The sequence below is a fragment of the Syngnathus typhle genome, linkage group LG16, assembly GCF_033458585.1.
Source record: "Syngnathus typhle isolate RoL2023-S1 ecotype Sweden linkage group LG16, RoL_Styp_1.0, whole genome shotgun sequence".
Taxonomy (NCBI): domain Eukaryota; kingdom Metazoa; phylum Chordata; class Actinopteri; order Syngnathiformes; family Syngnathidae; genus Syngnathus; species Syngnathus typhle.
The window spans coordinates 8,521,938-8,538,914 of NC_083753.1; the positions used below are offsets into that span (position 1 = coordinate 8,521,938).

General features: G+C 43.6%; 1 long non-coding RNA gene across 1 annotated transcript in view; it reads right to left on the bottom strand.

Moving 5' to 3' along the window:
* The window catches only part of LOC133169284 (uncharacterized), a 66,090-nt gene that overhangs the window by 41,023 nt on the left and 8,090 nt on the right, over nt 1-16,977 (bottom strand). The window contains exon 4 of the long non-coding RNA XR_009718395.1: nt 6,580-6,766. This is a non-coding gene — a long non-coding RNA (uncharacterized LOC133169284). The remainder of the gene's footprint in view (nt 1-6,579; nt 6,767-16,977) is intronic.

Here is a 16,977-nt window from a genome sequence, read left to right on the forward strand (position 1 = left end):
CACCTTTAAATGTTACATTTTCCGACAGCGCTTTACAAACACACAGCCTCGACCACGCCCACCATCTCATCCGTGTCTGTCTGGCGGTCTCCATCTTTTTCATTTCTGAGTGCTCTAAATAAGCACAGTGGTTCATTGGCGCGATTAAAAAGTGTCGGCGCAACAAAGCACACTGATCAGCCGAGGCCCGCGTAAGCAAATTAGTGCTGCGAAATTAAAACCACAAGCACAAAGGCGAGACGGTAATCGTTTTGTATGTCTCGAGAGTAACAATCACAAAGTGCTTTTTATATATATGTGTCGACAAAAAGCGGAGCGGTTTAACAAAATGGCCGAATTCATTTTCTATTCAAATTCTTTGTTATGATACTGCCATTTGCAAGTCATTATTTATGCCTCTTTGGGTTTTTTTCCCTAGCCCGTTCTATTCTTTTTTTCTTGCATCAAAATTATCGAAACTACACGAGAGAAAACTTTCCCCGTGCGACACAGTGACTGCATAACCAGAGAGCGCTTTTGAACGGGTCGATTTTCGAAATGTGCCAGAGTGGCTCCCCGCTGAGCAGTAAGCTAGGACTTTGATGTATCGCTCTGTAATGTGGTTGTTATCCATAATCGGCTTGAATTCAGGAGGGCCGCCGCGGCTGAAAGGGAGCTAGAGCGCCATAACACATTCTTGCGGGACATTAAAAGCGGGGATCGTCGTCGTCCCATTAAAAAAAGGAAAGAAAATCTCCACCCTTGGCCGGGACTTAACCCTTCGGCGCTTAAGCACCTGAAATTATGCATTAGTAAAACGGCAAGACACTGATATTTTGTGATAGTGTCAGTCAGCGTAGGTTGTTGAGAATAATATTGCCCCTCTGCATATGGAGACCTGAAAAGTGTGTAAACGTGTTTCAGTCTCTGCATTTTACAATGATACTTTACTACGATAGAGTCCTCTATGTCGTCAATCCTCTCAATGTGACACTTTTTTTTCCAGATGCCCATCAACGGTCTTGAGGAACAAATAAAAAGCTAGCAAGTCCCATGTGAAGAAGTCACTAAATTGTTCATCTTGTCTTCTTACCCCACCTCAAAGCAAAAATGGCGTTCTGCACGCCTGCCTCCCCCCCATTAGCGCCAGCTAAATTAACAGCATTTAAGTGTCTATTAAAACCCCGATGCTTTGCCGCCTCTGGCTGACCTCGCCGTGCCCTTGTTCCATCCGCAGCGGCTCATTAAAATGTCATAATTGCAGGTGAGCATCCTGCAGTATCAACACGCTTAATTGGCAAAGCGAACGGGGTTCACCATGGCGGCGGCACGCGGATAAACCTGGCGTAGCGTTGGGATAAATAACAGTTATCATTAGCAAGCCCGGCCCGTTTCGTTAACGAGGTCGTGTTTTCTTATTAAGCAAAAGAGAAATGTTTTTCCGGCAATTTATTACAAACGAAATAGCAATTAAATGATGATCGTATTTTTGAACATTATTAACATTCGGGTTTTGGTGTTAATTTCCCGCCCACCTACCATTTAAAGAGTAAATTAATCAAGCATGCATTGGAGACAGATGATGGCAAAACAAAATGTGAGGAAGGAAAGCCAATTCTGATTTAAGATCATCTTCAATACACTCGGCAGTTGGCAGGGTGTGTTGCTGTGGGGGCTGCTGTTTTGGTTAGCAAAAGAATTCCGTTCGATTTTTATCTTTTCTTTCACATTGACAAAAATAACTTAAATATTCGCCCCACTCTAAAAGAACGGATCAAACTAAATAAATTGACCCAAAAAAAGGTGTAAAGTTATATACTAAAGGGCAACGTATCCCACTCATGGGAAGGTTTAACTGTCGTTAATCGGCTGTCATCTTGCATCGCTCTCTCTGCACAACCTGGAGCCATGATGGGAATGCACCGACTCTTTTTAACCTGCCTCTGAACCATCAAATTTCTGCTCGCTCTTGATCTGTCTGTTTTTAAAAAACATTATAGGTCCCCTCAAAGCCCCCTGAAAGCTTCTTAGTAACAGTCGGCCGATCAAAGCCACCGCGGCCTTTCCATCCTCCCCTGAACTGAAGCACAAGTTTGGGATCATCTGGGAAAAAAAGTAAGGAGGTTGGGAGTAGGCGGGGTGGGGTGGGTTGGGGCGTTTTATCGCTATCAGGCCAGTACCAGCCTATTTTCAAGATATCGGCGACCCGCTAAAAGATGCCGATACCAGCCACCGATACTGAAGGCAAGAAATAAATAAATCTGACATTGAATAAGTCTTCCTTGCCAGTAGATGGGGCTACACTGTAGCCATTTGACATAAAAGTACATTAACAGTCATTATCTTCATTGAAGTCTATAAATATTAACGATATCGGTAATTGGGATCGGGATTTAGAGAGAGAAATGTGAATTTGGGGAAAACCTGCACGGGTAAGCTGGAATGTGAATGAGTGCTGAATTATCCGTGTCGATTTTTGTGTATTTGTTCGGCATTATTAGGCGATAAGGGTCCGCTGAAGTGCCGGGGTATGGAGGATCACAAAAAAGTGTGTGACAGCTGACAATTTGAAGCTTTTGATTAGGAATTGTTGATATGACCACACTTGGTGGGTCTCTTCCCAAATTCACTCCAGGGATTCCGGACTGAAACAAGGCATCGGTTGACAGAATGTGACGCCTTCCAACACGCCGCCGCCTCCCCTGCTGAGAAGCCCGGTAATTAGGAAGTTTGGGCAAAATGCAGACGGGGAGGGTCGGGAGAAAAGGAAAAAAAAAAAGTGCCAACAGAGAGCGCGGTGTCACACGTGTCACCAATTATGCAGCCTTTTTGCTTATGGATGCAGCCGGCTGCTGTTGCGATGACACGCGGGCGGGCGGGCGGCCGAGTGCATGCACAAGATGCGCGCGGGGTGGCAGTGACATCATTAAGCGCCTAATTCAAGTTTATCCCTGACATATGCTGATTATATACCACCACCACCACCATGTCAGCACAAATACAAACACCACGTGATGTTGCTTATTACAGTACTGGACTTTTTTTTTTTTTTTTTAGCCTTTTCGAGGTTTTGACACCCTATTTATTACAATACACAAACCAGTATGGTACAATGTAAACAATGCCGTGCAAAAGTCACTAAAAGTCTTTTGGAAAAGATATCAGGATTATAAAGTGAAGTAGAATGCCACTCAAAGTGTAATGACCAATGAATGGATTAAATTGGTATTTTTTGGGGGGTCAAGCCGATATTGTTGTTTTAATATACTGCATCTTATTTTTTATTTATTAGAAATGAATTGATTCCAGGTTACGCTTGAAAGACTGAATCGCCAATAATGTATTGCAGAGAAGCAGTGGCGCATGTTTTAGAAGCAAAACAAACAATGACCGTTGGATCCTTCCATTAACTCGCCTTTGAATAACATACCATCAGTGTGCTTTTATGTTCCGACTCTTATTACAAACGACGCAGACGGGGACGCCTGCTTAAATTTTGCCACAAGACGCCGTTGTGCGGAAGCTAATGACTTTCAAACACCTTAAGCCGGGAGAAACGAGGAGGCAAAGTTAATTGCAACATTGGAGATGGAGGGCCACTCCAAGCGTCCCCTTCATTTGTGAATTAGAGACACGCATTTAGCCAAAAGGAAATGTAAAGTGGGATTGCTCACCGTGAAGAGGAGGTTAAGTGCACTAATGGAAGGCAGCTAAGTGTTTGTTATTGTGCCCCCCATTATTTCTTTTCTCTTCTATATTCAGAGTTAGGATTTGCCGATGGGGAGGACGAAAAAAAAAGATGTTTTAATGGCTGCTCTTTTATACGTCCTTGCAAAGAAAATGATGCGCGTGCGTAATGTTTAGTGTCTCTCGTGAAACTTTCTGCAGGCATAAAGGAGGTTTAATTTAAACACTAAACTTGTACGTTGGTATTGTAGTCACATTGGAGTTGCAATTATTTTCTGTTGCTTATTTTGGAGGAGACAAAGCGATGCTTTTTTTATTTTGGAGTAAGTCAACTCCATCTATTAATGAGATAACAACATACCATAATATTACAGACAATGTAATATAAGTACCGTGCCTGTTAGTTTTCATGGGAGCAAAAATGGGGACAAGAGCGTAAGCTATATCCGTTAGCTAGCTAAGAACACCTTAGCGCTAATTTACATATTCTCTACCTTGTATCTGTTTGGGTTTTTACAAGAGCATATTTTGCTAATTATTGAGCTAACAGCTACGCGACTAATTAGCATGGCTAACATCAGTTTGTTTCCACCCTGAGGTTACTATAAATATACTCATTTTTATATAAAACTTTATTAGATGCATTCATTTTTTTTACTAATTTTTTACCTATTGAGCTCATTCAATTGGAAACAAGTTTTTCTCCCCTAATATTTCAAAATAATACATTTCAGAGCTGTCATTGCATTACCATGGTACTGTGAAACTGCAGTATTTTTGGATAATACGGCTATTTGCATTATCGCGGAGCAGACAAAAGACGTGCAACTGACATTCACATCGCTTTATCCAAATTTATCTGGGTTAATTTGAATACAGGAGCCCTTCAACCTCTCCGGATAATCCATGTCACTTTTGAACCGTAATTATCGTTTGAAAAAGCAAAAATATATTGCGAGTCTTGGACCCCGTGTTCTTTGCTGGGCTGTGATTGGCCAGTCCGTATTTCAAGACTGTGATTTAACCATGTGTCGAATGGGACCCTTTGCCTATGTTTGGAATTTGCTTTTTAGTCATTATTTGCATGTCGTCCCTTTCAAGATAACTTTGCATGTCATGTAAATGTAATCCCCGCCTTTGACATGCAGCGGAATTAGCGTTCCCCTGGCTTATTTAACGTGGCTAATAATACTTCCCTTAAGCACATTTGAGAGCGGAGAAAATTAATGGGTGCATTGTGGCTACTGCTGAGGACAGAGTGCCTGCCGCTGCATTTGTCACGTTACACCAAAGCCACAGCGTGGAAAAGGAACGCTAAGGTGTCACCAGGGGGAGAAAATCCTCCAAATGGCTCGGCTCGGAAACAATCTTCCGAATAAAAACACGGCGCGGGCGACGTGCACGCCGACCCCATTGTAATGAGAATTTGGCGTAATTGATGTCGCCGCGGCGCAAGATTGGGATCATTTCTCTGTTTCCTCCCCTTTTGTTTGCTGCCATTTCGGCGTTACGCCCTCTGAACTTTGAGCAGTCATTTACTCGCTCATTTCCGTCGCGAAACAAAAAGCACGGCCCTTCTTTTTCCCCCCCCTCCCGGACGCCATCTTGTCACGAAAACCATTCAGCGGCGGCGGCGACATTGAAAGCGGAGACGAGACGCAATTAGCCAAGAAATGACTCTGATCTCGGTGACATTTGGGAGAAATTGTAACGTGTCGCTGATTGACAGCCTAATCCTGAGAGTTTGATGGGCGCCGGTCCCCGCGAGTCGGCGGTGGCGGCGAGATAACGCCGAGCCGGCTGCGGCAGCCAGATAGCCGCATCGGCTCGTGATTCGTCGGCGGGCAAATTCCTCCGGTTTTTAAATGATGATGAAAGTATCGACCATTAATGACAGGATCATCTTCCCTGCCTGAAATAAATGCTCTAATCCCTTTTCGCCAGGTCCATGAATTCCTAATATGACTTATATAAACCGGAGCGCTAAATCAGTGTTAGCTCAGTTGTGTTTGGGGGAAATTTGTAGCGAGGCCCCTGCTTAAAATGCAAGACGGCCGACTGAGGACGTGTTCTCTTAAGCTGTATCATCCAATGAGTTATCGCCGCGGATAGATTAACTTCCTGGCTGCAATAAGAATTGCAAATAGGGGAGGGGAGCGGGGGGGGGAGTGAAAAAAGGTGGAATCTTCCGTTGCTTTTGTCGTCGCGTGTTTGACTACGAACGGCGATGATGAACGTCCCCAACCTTTGGTGATTGCTTGACGAGAGTGACGAGTACATCATATTCATTGTTCTATAATGACATTAATAGCAGTCATGCGGAGGAATAGAACGGCGGGTATTACAAGATGTTTGCGCGGCATACAGTGGAACTGTCATCATCTTAAAACCTTTATTAAACGTAAAAGCGACGCTTTGAAGTGGGCAAATGATGAAAAACTGACTGAGTTACTTTTGCAGATTTGATTATTAACAGTTTTTTTTGGGGGGGGGGGGGGCAACCAATCCTGGCTTTATCTAGCTATCTTGCTGATGGTGTTCATTAGCGCTTTCTTCTTCACTCCTTTTAAAATTAAATGTCATAGATGACAGCTTTACCCCCCAAAAAAAAAATGCGGTTCTAAAAGTAGCATGATCAAGAGATGACAAGCAGCCATAAACATGGCCGCCACTAATCAACACAGCCCATATTGCTTTTGATGGCAAACATGGCTGCCATATTGAAAGCGTCTGGCTAGCATAATAGCAGGAATTCCCAAATTTGCTTTCCCTTCACCAGAATAATTGCAGGCTTTTTTTTTTTCTTTCTTTAAAGAGAGGTGACACAATGCCGACCGCACATAATGGTTAGGGCTGAGTGGAAAGCAAAAGCGAGCAGCTGATGAATATTTCATAAATGTTGGCGGCACTTACTGGACACAAGGCCTGATTGAAGGCGGAGTGGCTGTTAAGTCGTCGGACTTCAGTGAAGGGGCCTCGGACTCCTCTCATGGAGGAGCGTCGTTAATCGCCGAATAAAGGTGTATTTAGCTCAAGAGCTCTTCATTGATGGCGAGTCCTCGGACAAAAGTAGATGCTGTGGTGGCTTTTGTGTTGAGACCTTTTGGGCAAGACAGAAAGGAGTAGAAAAGGACACCTTAGAAACTGAATTTTAAAGACAATCATTTTATTACTTTTTAATTATTTATATTTTAATTATTTTCCTGTATTGATAGTTCGAATGTACAAGCCTATACGTACAACTCGGAGGCACTTGCCCGACCGTCTTTAATTAAAGCGTGTGCATTTTTCTAGTAGGCCATTTGCAGACAAGCATCCATCACACATCGGCGCGCTCTCTACGGGCCATCTAATGAATTGCGCAAATGTGATTTGTGGCGCTAATCCTCGGCAGAAGAATGAACGGTAAGCACGGTGCCTATTTCATCTTTTTATTTCTATTCTTTGGAGGCGCCGTGCCCTAATGGTGTCTTATGGATGGTCGTGAACATTATGTTGACGAAGGTTTTGCTGCTATTAGCGTGGATTCCTAATGAAAGCAAAGAATTAACAAGAGCTCCTCCTCATGTTTCATCAGCTTTAGTGCCCTTTACCTGGCGTAATCTGCCAATTCTTCAGCTTTGCTATGATCTTGCTAATAACTTCAATCACATTCGGGTCATTAAGGAACGCAATTTGAACAGGATTTGACCTTAAATGAGGTATTAGCAGCAGTCAAGGTTGATGGATACTGCCATTAGACCCTAAAACTGTCAAAGGGGATGACATACTAAAAATGTCTAACTCCATATTTCTTGTGATGATTCCTTTAGCTTATATTACATATGTACGTTAAATTAGGGGATGTTTTTTTTAAATGCAGAATTTATGGTTTGGTCCAATTTGGATTGAATTGTTTCCAAAGTTAAGTTTTCTAAAATAGCTTATAGTTGATGGTATCGGGTACTTGGTATCGGTACTCAAGAATAAACAATGGTATTGCAGTGAAAAAAAATGACCAAGCGACGACTCAAAAAAAAAAATTGGGGCGCTTAGAAATCAAGTTGCCACTTTGGTGGGCATTCATACACGGGTAGCATAACACTTTCATGGCGGTTCTGGTCCAAGTATGTTAAGGTCTCCCGGGGGAGGCACTAAAAGTGACAATGGACCCACAAGTGAAGCTTTCCTGTCTGAGCTCACCTGTGGCTCAGGAGAGTCGGAGGTCAAAGCCAGCATCCTCTCATGGGGGCGACCTAAACATGCCCGGCCCTGCTTCGTCCCAAAGGCCATCCTACACTTCCACCACTGTCACTGAATCTAATGTCTGTGTGTGCGCCCATGTGTGTGTGTGTGTGTATGCCAGGCGCAGAACAAGAACCAATTTGATTTGCTCCAGTGGCCTGTGAAGCTCGGCTGTGAGGCAGCACCTCTCTTTATTCCCCTAATAGCTTCCCTTCCCCTACCGCTTCTTCTTCTTCTTTCTCAAATGTTCCTGTAAATATACATACGCACGACGCGGAAGCTAACAGCATGGGTGGCTCCTCAAAGCGTCCATGTGTGACTCGGAGTTTAAACGGGTCGCGCCGCACAGGTACAATTCAATCACACATGAAATGAGTTTGCTGCAAGTAAACTTTGCAAATGGTTTTCTTTGTCAAGTTTGATGGGTGGGGGGGGGTCAAAAACAAAAAGGGGGGGGCGTGCAGTTGGGGGTCTTGCGATTGCTAAAACAGATTGAGGGAGGGGGTTGAGTTGGGCTGGCGCTAATTTAAGAGGCTTAATAATGACCCCCCACTAGTCTCTGCAGGAAGCGCCTTCATTCGCCCATCACATCACACGCATGGCATGACATGGAATCGGGAGATGCGTGTCATTTTTGACACGGCCTGGCACCTACTGGCTGCGGGGGGAAAACTTTCTCGCCGCACTACCTGCACGTTTCCAGCGGGAAGAAAGGAATATGTCACAGCTCGCTGATTTCCTCAGATGTATATTTCTACATTTATACTCTACTGTACTTCCATTGAATCCTTTGAGAAATGCGAAAATAGTGTCAAATTAAACTATATTGTGAGAAAATGTGCTGTTTTTTTTTTATTTATTTATAGACAGAAGCTCCATTTTATTTTAATTATGAACAGGCAACATAACGGTCACTATTTTAAATTTTGGTTGCTCAAAATCGGAAGTAGAAAATTACAAAATTTGTATTTCTAAAAACTTGAGTACATTTTTGCATGACTATGAAAGGCTCCACTGTAAATATGCTTTACCATGCAACAAATGTGATTCCTTGACTAAAGTTAGCAGCTCAGGCTTCAATAAAGCTGGTTCCTCTTTTAGGGTGAATCTCAAGCCCTGGGGTGCATGGGCAGAAAAGGTAAAAGCGGGACCTTTCCATCACCTCTTGATGCGACAGTCCCCGTAATGAAAGTGGCATCGTGTGTCCGCCCCTCAATGCTCGGCCTGAGAAGCTCCCCTCTCGTCTATCTCACTTTCTATAGTCTTCCTGTTTTAAAATCATGTCGAATCATGCGTCCCATTCGGGCCTCTGTTGTGTCCAGTCATTTACATGTCAGCACGTTTAAAGTCTCCCCCTCGCCCCGCCCTCCACCCGGCAAAATGGGAGCCATGAGCGTGTCATCGCAGTTGACTGTCAAGAGAGGCATGTCTGGCTGATTTCATTCGAATGTTCAGGTTGCAGTTCAGCGGGAGGGCTTGCTCAAAAGGTGCCGGTTTGGAATGATCGGGGGGGGGGGGCTCAATGTGGAAATGTGAGTGGGCGATAACAGCTGAGTTTACGGATGAAAGCCAAAGGGAATACTCCGGATGGTTTTAGTTAAAGCCTTCCTATTGGCTTATTTTGTTATTACACATAACTGATCATCTAAAAACATTGCGCATTAGCTTGTCCGGTTATTAGATTCACTTCAATTTGGGTTAGGCAATTATTGTGATTTCGATTTGGGCTTCTTCCCGATCAATTACAAGACGGTATGGTGCGTTCCCGATATTGTGAAAGTAACCGAAGCGTTGTTTGCGTAGCTAGCATGCAGCGTGTGCGATTCCCTGAGCGTGTTGTTTAACGACACCCTAGTTGGAATTTATTGTAATACTAAACACACAACAAGAAATATACACATTGTATATTTAAACACAAGACATGCTTTGTTTTTAAAACTTTGGCAACACTAATGCTAAAGTCAAAGTAAAATCCCATTGACATGCTAACGGGAAAATTAGCTTCAACTTCGGGAGTGATATACCCTCAAATAATGGACATAAACACACAAACACTGTACCAATTTACTATTTAGTATTTTAAAAGACTTCTTTAATCAAGAAAGCTGCAGCACAATTCCCTTTTTTATTTGACGCAACTTCTGGAGGTGGATGTTTTCGAATTTCATGGATTACACTGGCAATCCAGCCAAGAACCTTTCCGCAAACTCTGTAATCCTAAAAAGGAAAGCACGGCTCGTTTTTTGCCCTAATCAGGAGCTGAATAGATAAACAATAATAATAAAACCTTTCCGCTAATGAAACAGACCAGGGTGTACGCTATGTTGAGGGCTTACTCCCCCCTCCCCTTCCTGTAAACCAGACGCCTCAGCCTCATCTGTTTGTTTGGAGGAGGTTTTGCTTTTTAACTGCCTGCTATTGTTACTGTTTTTAATCCCAGAGAAATAAATGCATTTGAATGTTTCACGGATTAAAGAAAAACCGTGATTCTCTACTTCAAACACATTTCAGGTGATAAAACAACTGCGGCCCCGAACGAGAGGCTTCGTTGTCCTCGTTCCCTTCTGCTACCAAAGTTTCCTTCATCTCCCGTTCTACAACTTCCATTTGTCTTTGAGCTTTTAAGACTATTTGATTGTTTACCTCCCCAAAAATGTTTTCCTTCTGTCAATTTTCAGACCTCTTATTCGATGAATACTACCATACTAGTTTGAATTGCACAAGTACCGATCAATAAATACTAATCAATATTCAGATTGATCCACTGTCAGCTAAGAACTGCCGTCGCATTTTGTTAGTCAGGTCCTTCTCTTCCAACACCGCCGACGCGGCAGCCAGCCTCGAGGGCCAGGGGCCTTTTAATTGGCCCACTTGGTAAGTGTAATTTTTTTTAATTGCTTGGAGACACTGCTCTCTTCAAGAAATCAATGCAGATGTAATAATATCTGTAATTGTGCGCCACGCTCCAGGGATGCCACAAAAGCCTCGGATCAATGGAGGCAAAGCAGGCAAATGCTGGTAGGGGTTAATTTTTTCCCTTTCTCCAAGGTAATGACAGGGAGGCAAAGCTTGGCTCGTGACACAGAGGCGCAACTCGCTGTTCCTATTGTCTCCGAGGCGCCTAATTGGGCCAAATGCAGTTAGCCCCCCCCCCCCAACATCCTCACCCCACCCCACCAGAGGCTGTCAAGGTGGTGATTAATGAAGCCTCCAGTAATGTAACCTGATAAAAAGAAAAGGGATGGGGAGGGGCCTGCTGCTACCTTCTCAATCCTATGCAGCCTGCTGTCAATTCTTAGCGACTTATTTCTCTAAACGGGTGAAGATTTTATTACGGCATTGTCAATTAAAAAAGGGAAGTTTGGGGTGTCATTCAATTCCAGGAAAAGCTTGCAATATCATTCTCAGGAAGGTGTCGCGAGAAAAGCCGGAGAAGCTTCGCTGAATGCTAAGCTAACCTAAGAATGACACGGCTAGCGCGTTTAGCGAGTCGCTAAAGTTAAAACGAACACTGCGTTTGTCTGTCTTTTTTTTTTCTGCTTTTGTTTCTTGTATGTCCTCCAGACAAATGTGTCAGCTAGGGACCAAAGATGGAGAGGTGACAGGTATTAGCCTCCAAGGATTCGTCATGGCTTTTGACTAATGACCTCATTAAGCCGCGCTTCAATACTTTCCATTGTCTCGGCCCGGTCGAGGACACTCATCCGCAGTGACCCGGGCCAACTGAGCGCGGCTCGTCACGCCGCCGCCGCGCTTGGATAGGAGGGAGGGGAAAATCGATCCTCTGTAAATATATTAAACACAATTACAACCTGCTGGACTTTGCCTAACATGTTTATGGAAGCATTAGGCAAACTCTTCCTTTATCAAGCGCCCCCGGGCCAACGCGACAATGACACGGTGTTTTTCAGGTGTGTGGTTGGGAGGTTATTGGAAAAGGAACACAAGGGAAAGAAGCAGCGCTGTCATCTAAGTTTAGATTGTAAACAGGACCAAGTGGTTTTAATTGGTTTTATTTGCTCGGTGTCAAGATAAGCGCGTTTTGGTGGACCGATTGGAAATCAGGTTTGAAGAATACCCTCCAGCATGCTCGACTTCCATTTTGATTTTGTACTTCTTGCCATCTTTTACATAATGTAACCCATTTTAAAGTACTAATCAGTATCTGGACTTCTAAGCATTTCTGTTGCATCAGCAGCTGAAATATTTTTCTGTTACTTCTGGCACATGATTAATGTTTGTTTTCGCCTATCTCCGTTTTGCCGCGTGTTACGTGGGCGCCGTAATTCCTTAATGAAATATGCCCAATTACCATAGAGCGTATGAATGATAATTGTGGAACAATGTAATGTCAATAGCCCACTGATTAATCCCTCCGAAGGCGGCCAGAGTAACTCGGTAAGCGATAAGCAATTTTCATTTGTTCTTAATTACAAAGGGGGCCCCATTTTGCCGCCGACTTGATGAGATTCCCAAAGCCACTTTGCCAGCCGGGGCTTATATGTATTTATAAATGTGGCTCCGTTTTTTTTTCTCCTTCTCTGGCTCTATTCAAGGCATTCATGTTGAATGACTCACAAGAGGGCATGTGTGCTTACAGTAAGCGTAAGAGGTGCTTCACGACTCAGTTTAGCCGAAACAACCGGGGCTAAATAACATTTAGCTACTTGTTGTAATTGGAACGAATATGTGTTTGGGGCTCCCCGCGTTGGTCTACAAGCAAAGCCACGTTTCCCCGCTAACGAGAGCGTCGATGTTGACGTACACTGTAAGAACGTGTGGGTAAAGCCATTGTTAGCAATGGCGGCTACCTGGCTAGCATCTTTCTCATGATGGAATTTTGTGGTGGTTTTTTTTTGTCTCGAGAGAAGTTTTACTGTACCGTGTAAATATCTTTTCTTAGACTTTAGGAGCTTGTGAAGCATGAAAGAATAAATTCCTATGGGGTTAATAAATTAGCCATCAATTTAATATCTTTCTTTACCGAACCTTTTCTTGCTGTAAGCAAAGTGCACTCTGGAGAAGACAATTCTTGGACTTATCTCCATTTGGTCACAGCGCTTGCTCCTGAATGGTCACCTCGCAGGAGATTAACCCTTTCATTCAAAAATCCTCACCGAGGTCAACCAACTAGCCTGGCTCTGCGGTGGCTGCACCTTGCTTTGATCTATCAGCTATGGAGACATTATTAGCAAACGCTTAAGTCGGCCCATGTGATTTTTTTTTTGGGGGGGTAAATTTGCAAATAATTATTCATAATCCTATTATGTGGCCGAGGGCGTAACCCTGGCATAAAATATATGAAGCCTTTGTTGTTATCAAGGTATCGGAACTGGGTTCACTGGAGTTGTGGGAAAAAGAGGAAAGTTGGACGTAATCCTCTCAAATGAGGGCCAAAATATTTGGAAACAGCCTTCCCTTACTTTACTGAATTAAATGGTGTACACATTCCTCCAAAATCCTCACTTTTCAGAAAAATAAATTAAAAAAACATTGATAGTTGGTGTATTACGGGTCCCCCGAGAGGAACCACATGTCTAATTTTTTTGGAGCTGAAAAAGTTTGGAGAAAACCCCAGTATAGTGTAATGCATTACAACTAGGGGGGGCCAAGAGAAGAAATGACAATTTTTACACCTCCCGTCTCCCTTTCAGAGGCCAGTACTTTGCAGAACAAAAGTCAATGTCTCGGCCCAAATTTCGTGTGACAACGCGTAGCAGCCGGTGCTATTTTGGGCTCTTTGTGGTGCCAATCTCCTATCTCTGCCGTGACATTTTTTCCCCCCAAAAGAAAGAGTAGATTTCCGAGAGACTATTTTTTTTTTTTTTGCAACTTTGCAATGTATTCGGCCGCGTTGAAGTAAGGACCCGCCCCTTGCCGCTTTTAATACCCGCTGCAGTGGCCAGAGAAAGGAGGAAATTGAGACAGCGTATCAGGCTAAGAGGCCGATCTCAAAAGACCTTATGCAGATGCTTAATTCCCCTTTTTCACATTCCTTATACAAAAAAAAGGTGGGAAAATGTAGTTCTTGCTAACAAAACTGTTAACAAAAGTAACAAATTAAAAAGAATTACGTAGATTTGGGCATTTTCCTTATATATACGTATATGTATATTATATATATATATATATATTTTTAAATATTTATTTATTCAAGTGGTCACAATGCAATATTAAAATTTTGTCATATCCGTCATTTGTGCCTCCCCATTCGCTGCCATTTGTAAAATAATTTCCATTTAACAGGATGTGGCCTTTGGCAACGTACTACCGACTTGACATTAATTTGCTGCAATGTCTTTTTTGTGTTGTGCTTTTATTCTTAATAAAGCGCCACTAATTGGCTTGTATTGTGCCGTTCATTTCCATAAGGAACCCGGGAGTCTGTCACCTCGGCACGCCAGGGACAAGGTGCTGGAGTTGGAGTCGTACACGCCGAGGCGGTCATTAATCAGGCAAAACGCACTTTCGCCTGCTTCTTCAAAAGGACAGAGGTCAAGGGGGAGGGGCCTATGTCGCACTGTAATGCTACAAGTGTAAATTGATGTGGAGGAAAAAAAAAAAACGTCAGGCTGGAGGAAATGCAGCAAAAACCTGGAGGATTAGAAATAAGGACCGAGTGTTGCTTTGTGTTTTAAAAGTCATTAGCGAGGCGGGCTACTCTGGGAAGAAAAAAAAAAAGAAAACCCCCCAACATCCTAAAACTAAACTGGCTTTATTTATCGAGCTGGACGGGAACACACTATCCCCCAGTGGTACATTTAAGCGGCTCGCGCCGACATTCAGAGGACACCGCTGCCAAGTGTGTCTTTTATGGCGACGATTGAACATAATGGTCAAATAAATACCGGAGTAAAAAATAAAAAAAATAAAATCTACTATAGTCGGTGGTGAGTTGTGACATTTTCTTTGGGGTCACGAGAAGCTGTCACTCCGTCTTACAAAAGTGGAGCTTTCAAATACTGCAAAGAGTCAAGAGTGCCTCAAGAGACTACTACAGTTCCCTTATTACATGATTTTGTTGCATTCTTTTCTATTTTTCAAGGAATTACGGCCCTCCTTCTGCCGTACACTACATTTTAGTTTTCCTGCATGAAATGAATGGCAATTATATGCTTCTCATTTCAAACAACATAGCAAAAATGTATTAAAAATTTGTTTATGTGCACACAATACCACTTTCAATAATGGACTAGCAATGGAAAAGAAAAACCCACAATGACCCCCGCCTGAACCCCACTCATCCCAGTCGGACCAGTCCGACTGAATACCTTGTGACTTTGCGTTGTTTGTGATACTCTTGTGTTATGTTTGCTCCCTCTCCTCATGTCCACACTCCACAGTGTCCCCATTGTGCGAACAAAAAGCCCGGCTTTTGTTTAGCCCTGCCTTGTCAGAGTCGTGCACACCTTGGAGCTTGACCTACCTGCCTATTATTTAACTTGTGTGTACATTCTGAGCCAAGCATCTCCTCTTTCTTGCATCCGCCGGGATTGTGGCTAATTTACAAGCACGGGCAATGCCAATATATTCTCCGAGGAGGGCCTGTTTTAACACCTCCAAATGCCGTAATGCATCCCAGCTGACCTTAATTATAAAAGCATGAGCAGCCCCCCCAACTTCATATAGAGCCCACAAAATGGTGGGGGGGCGGTTATGAGACAGCGCGCGTACCTGTGGAGAACATCGGGGCAGGCGCCTGGATGTTAATAGTTGCATCCTGAGAGGAAATCAATAAAGCTATAAAGGCTGATATCACAGTGTGTCGGGCCTGTCACGCACACACGCTCCCCCCTCCCCTTCCTGGTTAGAGGGGGTCGGCAATATAAAGGTCAGCGCTATGGTGTTTTGATGGCTGGATGAGAAGCTCACCCCTCCCTCGAGTGCGACCCGGGACTCCTCTGGAGAAGGAGCGGATCTTTTCGAGGGCTTACAGTGGGCGTCGCGTTGTCAAGGTAGCAAAGCGTTAGCGCCTTTAAAAAGGCCCATCAATGTGGGCCCGGTTACGACGCCAGGGGAAAAATCCCTGGAGGTAAAACGATCGGGGGGGGTTGCTAAACTGCTCATGAACCGAGGGGGGAGACATTACACCTGCTTTCCCTTTTGACCGTATGGCGGATCTTTTCCGACCCATAATAGTGATATACGCCCAGCACGGGGCCCCGGCATCATTGGCCTGATAAACTGCTCATACAATAGATAATCTTTTATGTACCTCCTGTGCACAGCACAAATATTATGACTATTAGTGCATTAATTAACCCGCTGGCCTGAGGGCCCGCCACCGAGCCAAGGTTAAGAGCTCCTTTAATTAAAGATCAATACGCTTTTGCACTATATTTCTCAATGGCTCCAAAGTAGGAACGGGACACTTTACTGTCTTTGTGTCATAGTGATTTAAAAGTTATCAAGACTCGGAGGGAAAATTACGATTATTTGCTAGCGCTGAACTGCTATGCGTGCCAGGAAAGTTTATTAGAACTGAAAACTTATTGAAGCCTACGTTTAAAGTCAAATAAGAAATTAAGCAAAAGTTCCTTGAATCAACACTAAACTGTAATAAAAAAAAAGATTGAAGTTCAAAACAGTCTTGCGTAAACAGCCCCTAAGGATTGACAGGGACTGAAACGAGCGATGTCGATATTAACGCCAGAAACCAGATCGAACGAGTCCAAGGTGGACACTTAATGGAAGTATCGACTAGTTCCAGCCGGTTTTAAGCCTCCGCATTGAGCAACGTACTGTAGCCGAGCGGCTCAAATGAAAAGCAAAATGGTGCCGTCCAACATGAGCACGGCGAAGGATTTAGTCCTTGTTTGCAAAAGATAGGAGGGCCCTAAGCACACACAAGTTGCCCTCAGATCACCCAAATCCATCTGGATTATGTTTGACAGGACAAGAATCCTCCTGCTGGTCTCGACCCGTCTGGACAGCCAACAAAAAATGTGTCATGATAGTCAATTCAAATCAGCAACAAAATGGGACTGGTTTTGTCCCAAAACTTTTGAGGCATTTTTTTTCACCAAATATTTGATGCCGACGGACAGCCAACAATGAAATCAATGGTTTTGCGCCACCTTTAATAAA